Source organism: Coenobita brevimanus, chromosome 62, assembly GCF_032717465.1.
Source record: "Coenobita brevimanus isolate Jiangsu-jjx chromosome 62, ASM3271746v2, whole genome shotgun sequence".
NCBI lineage: Eukaryota > Metazoa > Arthropoda > Malacostraca > Decapoda > Coenobitidae > Coenobita > Coenobita brevimanus.
In genome coordinates this window covers 6,522,391-6,534,062 of record NC_137015.1, presented here as the reverse complement: position 1 = coordinate 6,534,062, position 11,672 = coordinate 6,522,391, and the positions used below count along the sequence as shown (strand labels likewise).

General features: G+C 39.6%; 1 protein-coding gene across 1 annotated transcript in view; it reads right to left on the bottom strand.

The window, feature by feature from the left end:
• Nucleotides 1–6,477: 6,477 nt before the first annotated feature.
• Gmppb (GDP-mannose pyrophosphorylase B) overlaps nt 6,478–11,672 on the bottom strand; it is a 45,679-nt gene continuing 40,484 nt past the window's right edge. The window contains exon 7 of the mRNA XM_080275590.1: nt 6,478–6,672. The gene's annotated coding sequence lies outside the window, so the exon portion shown is untranslated. The remainder of the gene's footprint in view (nt 6,673–11,672) is intronic.

Here is an 11,672-nt window from a genome sequence, read left to right as displayed (position 1 = left end):
AGTTTTGACTGAGAAAAAATAGCAGTTGCACTCCCACACCTTGGGATAACTGTGTCCAGCATCACGGCAAAAATCATTCCAGAACTGAAATGGGGTCAATTCAAACAAATCATGATGAAAGCCGTCACACCCACACTGGGGAAGGTTTTTGCTTTCTTTCAACTCGATGCCCTCACCTACGACTGTAGCTTGGACAACACCCTCATCCAGGCCAGGTGACTTGTCACCGCCGCCTACCTGGAAGCCGCCGCCACCACCCAGGACCAACTCACCTTCAATACCCTGCTGAGGATCCTCCCCAGAACCATCAGAGATCATTTCACATTCTTCAATCCAACGGGAGACCTTGACAGGGACGCTCAAATTCAGGCGCCTCCTCGCCATTCACACCACCCAACAACACATCAGAGTCCCAACAAATGGGGCACAGCCCTCAAAGCCACGGAGACCCTCCACAAGCAGTCTCACCGAAACCACCGACTATGCCCAGGGCACCCCCCACTTAAAGGGTCCCCCATCCAAAGGAAAACATCAGCCTGATCACCGTGGACCCGTGGGAGTTCTCAGCGTGCAATCACCGATGCCCCATTCATGACATACAGGAACAGCTTATAGCTGCCCGAAGGAAAACCACTATCCAAGGCCGTCGCACGATCTCCTCCATCCAAGGCCACAACACCTCAAGCACATACCGCAATCGCCATTGCCCCCTACCAGCCACCACTCAACCATGCCACACTCACTTCCCTACCCAGCACGCCACACTACCACCTGCCTCCACCGACCACACAACCGACCCATCCACCTGCTATCCCACACCAATACACTCATCACCCTCACTCACTTCTCCCTCCCCAATCACGCCCCCCACCACACTCTTCACCAACTCCACACCCTCACCACAGACCCCCCACTCACCCCTGGTCCAGCGTTCCACACCACCCACACCTGCTCTCACCCCTGCCACCCCCACGACAGGCCACCTTACACCCACACGCCCCTCACCTTCCACCCACTCCTCATTCCACACCCGCACCCTACACCACCGGCTATACTGCTGAGATAGATGAGAATAGCCGTGCTTTAGTGGACATTGTGCCAGGAGGGAATTGGTGATACCCAATACCTTCTTCAGGCACAAAATGATCCATAGGTATACGTGGCAAGTGATGAGAAGGGTGGGTGTTGAACTGGATGAACAGAGGGCAATGATTGATTATGTGTGAGTGGATGATGGGATGAGAAGGTGTGTGATGGATGCAAGAGCATATAGAGGTTGGGGGAGTGGACTTTCTGATCACCACTTGGTGGTGGTGAGAATCGAGGTCCAAGTAAAGTGGAGAAATAAGAGAAAGGAAGGACAGGAGGAAGTAGTATATGCAAGGAGGGTGGAAAGGTTACAAGAGGATGAAAAAAGGGCAGAATGTAAGACAGAAGTGGAAAAGCGATTGGGTAAATATGGATTGGAGCAGATGGGGAACATGAAAGGTGTATACAAGATATTCACAGAAGAAATGTGCAGCATGTGAGGTGCTGTGCAGGGTGAAGGGAAGACGAAAGGGTGTGCAAGGAACAGCATGGTGGAATGAAGAGGTGAGGCAAAAAAGAAGAAAGCATATAGTGAGTGGATGAGAAACAGAGGCATGGAAGAAGTTGAGAGACAGAAGAGAGAGTTATATGCAGAGAGGAAGAGAGAGGTGAAAGATTAGTGAGAGAGAGTAAGAAGAGAGTGGATGAGGAATTTGGAAGGAATATGAGTGTAAAGTAGAGGGAATGTAAGAAAATGCTCTGGTAAAAGGTAGAGTTAGACAGGGTGGCAAAGAAGTTAGTCGGGGAGTGAAAGATAAAAATGGCAGATTACCGGAACTAGTGGAGAAGGGAGAAAAAGTGAACAGATGGAGAGAATACTTTAAGGAACTGTTGAACATAGAGAATGAAAGCAATGCAAGTATAAGTGGCTGGGGAATGGCTGGGAAAAGGAGGGATGTGAGAAGAGAGGAAGAAATCAGCAAGATGCAAGTTGTGGAAGCAATGAAGAAAGTCAAAATAGGGAAAGCAACAGGCGTTGACAGAGTGTGTGGTGAAATGCTGATGCACTGGGGAGAGATAGTAGTGGAATGGATGTGAAAGATGTGCAGATTGGCCTGGAAGGAAGGTAGAGTCCCGGAGGATCGGAAGTCAGGTATAATTATTCCCCTGTACAAAGGAAAAGGGGAAAAAGAAGTGTGTGGTAATCATAGGGGCATTTGTCTTCTTAGCATAAGAGGAAAAGTATATGGTAGGATACTTATTGACAGAGTTAGGGAAATAACAGAGGAATTAGTTCAAGAACAGGGAGGTTTTAGGAAGGGAAGAGGTTGTGTAGATCAGATATTCATTCTTAGATCTTTAAGGGAAAAGTGTCTAGAGAAGGGAAAGAAGTTTTATGTGCCCTTCATGGATTTGGAGAAAGCATATGACAGGGTGGATAGACAAGGATTGTGGAAAGTATTAAGAATATATGGAGTAGATGGGAAGTTGTTGAATGCTGTGAAGAGTATGTATGAGGGTGCTAAGGCTGCAGTGTGTGTGGATAGTGAACTGAGTCAGATATTCATTCTTAGATCTTTAAGGGAAAAGTGTCTAGAGAAGGGAAAGAAGTTTTATGTGCCCTTCATGGATTTGGAGAAAGCATATGACAGGGTGGATAGACAAGGATTGTGGAAAGTATTAAGAATATATGGAGTAGATGGGAAGTTGTTGAATGCTGTGAAGAGTATGTATGAGGGTGCTAAGGCTGCAGTGTGTGTGGATAGTGAACTGAGTGAAGTTTTCTACTTGAAGGTTGGATTGAAACAGGGATGTGTTATGTTCAATCTGTATATGGATGGGGTTATAAAAGAGATACAAGGTAGGGCAGTGGATGTTGGAGTGGCCCTGATGAGAGAGGGCAGTGTTTGGAAACTCTGTACTGTTGTTTGCAGATGATTCTGTGCTGTTAAGTGAAGACGAAGGGGAGCTGCAAGGTTTGATGGATGAGTTTGGGATAGTGTGTAAGAAACGGAATCTAAAGGTGAATTTAGGGAAAAGTAAAGTTATGGTCTCGGAGAGAAATGAAGTCAGTGAATGTATAGTGAGGTTGGATGAGAAGGAAATGGAAAATGTGAGTGCATTTAAGTACCTGGGTAGTGTTATGGGTAAGGATGGAAGTTTAGAGGGTGAAGTGCTCAAAAGGGTACAATAAGGAAGACAGGTTGCTGTTTCCTTGAAAGCAGTTGAGAAACAAAGAAGTGAGTATGGAAGTGAAAAAGTTACTACATGACAGTACTGTGATACCAACTCTAATGTATGGAAGTGAAGCTTGGAGCTTGTTGGAGGGACACAAGTCAAGAATGAGAACAGTGGAAATGAGTTATTTGAGAGGAGCCTGTGGAGTCACATGGAGAGAAAGACTGACAAATGAGGATGTGAAGGAGCTTTGTGGTATGGATGTGACAGGAATTGTTAAGAGAAACACACTGAGGTGGTATGGCCATGTGGAGAGGATGGAGAGTGAGAAACTGATGAGAAGGTTGTATGTGAGTGAGGTGGAGGAGGGGAGAGGGAGGGGGAGGCCAAGAATGAGATGGGGGGATGGAGTGGAGAGGTATATGAGAGAGGGGGGTGTGAGCTTGAAGCAAGGCAGTGAAATGATGGGGGGCAGGGCAGTGAAATGGTGGGGGACAGGGTGACATGGAGGCGATTTGTTTGTGGCCACCCCTTACGGGATTAAGGCATCTGACAACAGATAGATAGACAGAAAATACTGTAATGAAATGCAAATATAAATGCACTAAAACATATAAGGCTCATTTTCTTTATTTTTTGATAGTCCAAAATCTGAATGAAACGAAATTTTATAAGAACCTACTTTCATTGTTTGCTTAATAAAACATGTTTAGCTTTAAAAAATAAAAACAACACTCAGTGCTTACCAATGCTACAGTACAGAATGATGATGTTCAATGTTTAAATCAAAGAGGTCTTGACTTTTAAAAAGAATTAGTGTTAAAAGCAACTATATTGCTAGATCAACTGTACTTTTTTTGGGGGGGAGGGGGAGTTATTATCTAAATTTACAAAAATTTTGCATACACAAATCATGACATTCTCTTACTGTCCACACAATACTTGATTGTCATTGGGCATTTTAAGTAAGCTTCCTAGGCCTTATTATCCCTGATCAGAACCAGTGGGGAAAAAAGGGCTTGGTTGGAACACACTTATCAAAAAAAAAAAAAAAAAAAAAAAAAAAAAAAAAATAATAAAATTACAACATTACAGAATGAAAATTAGAGTTATGCAGCACTTGTTGAAAGTGAACATGTAAATTAACAATTAATATTTCTCAAATAAAAAAATGCACCCACGTCAGGTGACTGTCCTGTCTAAGTTGTCTTATATGTCCAACACAGCCCTAGAAGGCAGTACCCCTTTATTTGTTTGTCCATAATTTTATTGTCATATCAAGAATACCACTGAATCAGTAAAAAACTGTCTATCTTTCTATTTATAAATACTGTATATGGTTAACAAGAAACATTTAGTTTTGCATTTTATTATCCTGAAGTTGAACAACAGTGGTACAAAATTGATAAAATTAAAAATATGGTCATGTACATTACTAGTCAAATATACAAACTTCCTCCAACTCACAGCTGAGGGCACAATATGCATTATGCCCATAACCACAATTTTGCACTGTCACTCACTCATGTATACACGTCAGTAATATACACAAATATTACTGCTTAACCCCTTGAATCCATGTGATATCCTTTCTTTTTTATTCTTAATGCTACTGAACGATATTATTCAACTTGACAATTGCCTCTCAAACTGAAAGGATTTATTAAGGCTGTATCTAACCTGCCCAGTTAGAAAACTATCCTGAACTGAGTAAAATATTCAGATGGCAAGAAGTAAATGAAACAAATGTCCCCAGATTCTATGGGTTAAGAGACTTTCTCAACCTTGAGCCACACAACACACACTCATTGCCATCATCACCTTACTGGACTGAAACTGTCTTAAACATTCAGCTCAGATTTTTTTTTTTTTAAGCCCATTTCAAGACAGTGATGTACAGTACAGTAACTTTAATTCACACGATGTACAGTACAGTAACTTTAATTCTAACTAGTCTACCATCTGACAATTTTATTCAAACTAAGGAGGATCTCCAGTAGTGAGAGTGATGATGATGGCTATATCAAACCCCTCCTGTTCAATAGTCTCTGTCAAGTTGAAGAAAATCATCTGTAGATAATAGATTAAAAAATACATCACCAGACTAAAGATGTTAAACTTGCATCTTACACACTGGAACTTCAATTATCCAACATGCCCACATGTTTTAGATTAAAAATACAATTATCCCAAGTAACAAAATGAAATAATTACCTGGGATACCATGGCATGGTGGTAAAAATATTCATCATCATCATTTGAACCTCCTTTCCCACCCTAGGGTGAGGTGAAAGGCCAGGATTCCATGGGCTTGAATGATGAGTGAATGGAAATGTGGCCCACTGAATTGGGCATACTTTGGAGGTCTAGACGCTGCTACTCCTCACTCCATCCTAGGGTGGGAAAGGAGGTCTGGATGATGATGATGATGAAGATGATGATGATTATTATTTTTACCACCATACTATGAATGGTGTCCCAGCCAATTATTTCATACCATACTACACACTGTATTCCACATTATTATAACTACCTGTAGCTGCAATGCAGTAGTGTATATGGTAGATGACAAGCATTACATCACAGGATAACACACATTTCTTGTTTTGTGGATGCACATCAGGCAAAACCAAGAATGCACATAATGAGCTTATCTTTTAATATACTGCAAAGGCATAATTAATGCACCTTCACACACATAATATGTGAGGCCCACTTGGTAAATAAATGATAAATAGAACATTCTGCCTTGTCTATATAAATGTTGCACAATATATAGCTCTGACAAAAAACTGGACTGTATTGCATACAGAATGGAGCACCTGTAAAAGGTACAGTACTATCACAAGCAAAAAGTTCACAAACACCTGCATGCAAGCATGCAACAAACATCAGAGATATTCATTGCTTCTTAGTTGTTGTTCCTTAGCTGTGGGATTCATACTGTATTACTGTCATATAAAAATATTTCAAGTAACATCTTACATCATCTCAGCTGGCAGGTATGGGTGAATGAACTTCTGACCATGACAGTACGGTACTACATAAATGTTTACCTTATGTCTATAAATAAAAATAAAGTTCTACATTTCAAAAATTCCAAATTAACTAAGTACCATGAATTTCAAACTTGTGAACTTTATGACAGATATTAAATATCTATCAACATAAGAAGAGCTTCATGTAATACTAAAGAATTTAGTGTAAGTTGATATTCTATGTAATTAATGTATTATAAAATTAGTACACTTAGTAAAACTTACAATTCTGTCCCTCTATATTGCCAGAACAAAACATACAGTTCTAAGAACCAAAACTACTGTTTGTACCTGTGTGTTTAGTGTTGCAAGCAGACTTTGATGCAGTCACCCGATATACCAAACTGATGCTACTGTCATCTCACTTCCAATCTGCCACCACATAGTTTTTTTTCTTTTATTACAATGTGTGCTGTATTCTAGTTAGCTGAAATACAAGAATTCAAATAAATATTGCAGTAACCTGGTATTCAAACAGCACTACTGGTATATATTTCTACTGTATACATTCTATATTTTGCAAAAATGTACACCAATGAGATAAGTAATCATGCTCAAGACTGGAATAAATAAAATACATGACAGCTGAAATACAGGTGGTCCTCATTATGTCATAGATATATTGAAAAAAAAAAATACTGTATAAAAATAATAATAATAATAATAATAATTCCATTATTATTCCTCTCAAAGTGTGGGACCAAGGCTAGGCTGGTGCAGTCCAATACATTTATGGGTAGCTGACCAGCACAGTCCCTCACCTCTTCATTACAAGGATTAGAAACACATGCAAACATATAGTATAGTACAGTGATATTCCAGTTACCATTAAATTTTGGAGTACCTGTACCCCACCCGTAACCACCTTCAGAACAAGCATGTAGTACCAGTGCTCCATCCACAGTCAACTATTAATGGCATTATATGACTGAAGAACCTCCAGTCACCCCTTGGGGACTGAATCCAAACAAGACTATCACTCTGACTGGGGTATTCTAACCACTAGACCACCAGGCACCACATCAGGGATGTGTTCCAAAATATCACAGTTTTATCCATACATCTCGTGTGTAAACTGGAAGAACTGGCAAATCAACCTAATGGGTATCAAAGAAACTTTAACAGACCATTATATATATATATATATATATATATATATATATATCCATCCATCATCCAATCCTACATTGCCCCATGAAGAGCGTAGGAGCCCAGGGCTTGGCAGTTGGTCCTGACATTTAAGATGAGAGTGACCAGCCTCACTCATCCCTGAGTGGCATTACGTGAGCAATAAACCCCAACCACCCCTTGGATATAAGCCTGCACCAGCTTAATCCGATTGGAGTGCAATATTTACCCACTAAACCACCAGGCGCCAAAATTTGGTTATATGGTTACCACTCAGCGTAGCAATATATATATATATATATATATATATATATACAAAATAATAATAAATACAACATAAAAAAGGGGAAATATTATGAGGACATGCTGTATTATACCTAACAATTTTGGAAGTAAAAATTAGAAAATCAATATCATAAAAAGAAAGAGAGAGAAAAAACTAAGTACCATATTATTAAACTGTTTGTATATTCTACAACCAATGGCGTTTGCATATTGTCTGATTAGGTCTGGATACATGGAGCTCTGTTGCACTATACAGTTGTGGGCCACAGATCCGCTCACCCTCTAATCTTAACCACAGCTGAACGAAGTTGCTGGCAAGGTATTACACTTAACAAAGGCCTGTGTTGACAGCGCAAAGCACTCCAAACCATTTGAGCAACAGAGCTGGAGAAGGATGCTTTCATGAGGCGGCACTGATATACCAAAACAGTGGAAATGTCCAGTTATACATACATCCCTTAACTCCCTCCTTATTTTCCACCCAAGAGGAAAATGGTGAACTGAAGTCAACTGGGTTCACAAATCTGGGGCTACAACTATTACAGTACCAGAATCTCCCTTCAGGTCTTCATTTGGTATGAATCCTTGGTGTATGACCTCCCTCTAGACAGCAGCATCATTAGAGGATAACCAGACACTATGACTCATGACTGTACTTACAATCACTCTCAACTACAGTATCTAGTCAGATATAAAAATACTATTATATTACTGTGCTGAGCCTACATCGCAACATGGGTATTACTTGTATTAGAGTTGGGGAAGAAAGCTGTCCCTGAGAATGTAAGACTGCTATACTGTACATTACTAGATTATGGTTTGTATTCTTGTGACCTTAGTCCCCTCAATCTGATGACATCTTTTTGTATTTTATCCTTGCTATTTTCTGATGATTTTCTTATGCCACGGAGTTCATGAAGGCTATACCTTACTTCTCCATTTCTGAAAGACTCTCCTAAGCAAAATAAAATCACTTGGAGATAGCAAAAATATACTAAAATACATGTCACTGGATTCAGGTGGTTAAGACCAGTACTTCCTCCTTTGTGATTTGGGATGTATATATCACCACAATATTCCCTAGTGTGTTACTTGTCTCTCAAATATTGGCATAGTTTGCATTAACAGCACACAAGAGAATACAAGTGGTCCTCAATTGTAAGTAAAGGATGTGTTAAAAATATCACAATTCCCATGCAACTATATATATATATATATATATATATATATATATATATATATATATATATATATATATATACATATATATATATATATATATATATCAGGGGAACTAACAAACTTCCTTATGGAGAACAATGGAACACTGGCAGATAATTTTGCAGAAATTTTCCAAGGATCTGACAGCAACAACATATAATTATACGGACATGCAATTTATAATGGGAATTTACTATGCTGTTTGTTTTGGTCCGAAAAGTTTTATGTACGTTGCTGGTCTCTATATTACAAGATCTCTGGCATCACCTCTGTTCAGTCCCATAATCCAGGTCATTGTGTAACCATCATCCCAAGCCTTCTTAAGGTCTTTCAAAATGCAACAATATGCAGCATTGTAAAGAGGAGATGTCAGACAGCCCCCTACATCCACAAAAATACAATCCTCAAGTCACATTTACACAGCACACAATGCTTACACAAGTCAACTTTCATCCACAGCAAGAGACCATAACTGCATACAACAAGTCCTCATTGTATGCACAGGGATGTGTGCTCCAAAATATTACTACTTTTTCCACACAACTGATGTAAACTTGGGGAAAGCAGTGATGCAGCTTCATAAATAACAATGAAACGTGACATGGCATGCACAAGGGCATCATATCTTATTCTTGCCACTACCAGACAATTTTGTTTAGGTCAGAAAAGCACCCTAGCAATGAATGAACTAATTAAAGCTTTATCTAACCTCTCTAGCTCAAAAGTCTCTTCTATGCAGAATATAATTGTCTAGTAGAGCTGCACAGGAATGACGTCCTTCTGCTTAAGGAGCGTCTAGCAATTAAAACAATGTCAAAAAGGCTGCATATAACGTGAACTTAATATACTGTGGTGGCTGTGATGCACCGTGTTTTTTTCCCTACAAAAACTAAAAACCTTGGAATTTCAGCTCTTAGCTAGCATTTCATTGTAGATTTTCTATCGCTGCTCTATACAAGCCTAATCCCTTCAGCCTAAGGATGTCTCATGTTTCCTAAAGCCAATTCCAAACAAAATTTATGCTCTGCAGATATTTTTCAAACTGGAGGGATCGGATACAGCTTTTACTAATCCCTTGAACATGAGCTTTTCTTCCTAACATTAAGCAGAAAATAGTCCAGAGGTATCAAATCAATATGATTCTGTCAGGCTGAAGGGGTTAATTCCCCTACCACTATGATGACTTTCCTTATATTCCAGATGCTTGAGAAGACCTCTCTTAAAGGGGTAAGAAACAATCTCCAATAACCCTTCAGGACGATGATATCTTACATTTTTTTCTTGGTACTCCTGAACACATTTATTCTGTTCTGGAAAGACCTCTCGTGATGTAGTTAGGAATGATCCCCATTAACCTCTTTAGTATGATGGCATTTTAAAATTTACTTTTACTCCTACATGCATTTATTCATCTTGGGAAAGACCTCTTGGTGAAGGGGCTATGAGCAATCTCTTAACCCCTTCAGTATGATGCTGTCTTTATTTTGTTCTTGCTCCCCCAAGATAATCATTTGTAGTTTAGGGAAGACCTTTCATAGTGACAGGGTTTTGAGATTACCTGTGCTGCATATTTACTCTGGGAAAAAATTCAAGAAGGAAAAGATAACAAGACAAAAACAGCCAGTCCCATTTTGCCCCTTGACATACAAGCCTCAGACTTGGCTACTGTAGCTCAATAATTTTAAAGTATATTACTGGCTTGCACCTCTTGTAAAACTACATAATTAAAAAATCTCCGGCTGCCTCTTCATTAACTAAATGAAACAAAAACATGAAGCATAAATGCAAGAGATAGTGGTCAAGTGGTTTGCGAGGTGGTCTGTTGTATGAAAGTATGCAACTTCAACCTCTGGCTAGGACAGGAAGGCAATGGTGTAAATGGTAGCACATACAGTACAATCAGGTGCTTAGCTGCAATATCTTGGGTCCTTGAGGTTATGGTGGGTTATCCACCCACTATCCTGTGATACAAGGCCACTGCATCATCCAGGTTACCACAGTTATCTCCCTAAAGTGTTACCCCTGATACTCCCTTCTCTTATCAACCCACAATGGGAGGATGGACACCTGAATCACGAGGCACCAGCTACCCCAGCAAAGATTTAAACCCTGGTACTAAAAGGCTGGTAGTTTCATAACTAGCAATGCAAACCACACAACCACTGCAGCAAATAGGGAATGATTTGGCAATGCAGATTTTGTCACCACAGACTTTTCTGATCCTCCACATGAGCTAGTGGAATATCATAAAAACATCACCAATAATACCATTACATCAGTTCTGAATGAGGCAGGCCTAACATGTATTCATTTTTGATGGTGGGTATTACAGCTGAAGTAATGACATGTGAAGCTGTGTGACATATAAGAAAATTGCATGGCTTTATGGAATGGAGAATTTAGTCTATGCTTCACGCTGTGGGGGGAAAAAAAAAAAAAAAAAAAAAAAAAAAAAAAAGAGATATAACCAAAGTCAGGTGCAATGTGATATAGTATTTGGAGAAGGAAGACAGATAATAAAGACTCAATAATAGTAAGAGACACTCCCATATTAATCCTTTCAGACAAATAGAAGTCCATTACATTAATGGGATGATTACCTGTTTTCTTTTCTTGGTAGCATTGAAGAAAAAAACTCCAGCTGTCTCTTCACTAACTAAAGGAAACAAAGCTATAAAGAGAAAACGAAGTGGAAAGTCATATGTCTGAGATAAAAGAACTAACAGATATGAAAAAATGGAAGTCTGATGCAACCTGATAAATATATGGAAAAAAAAAGGGGGGGGGGGGGGC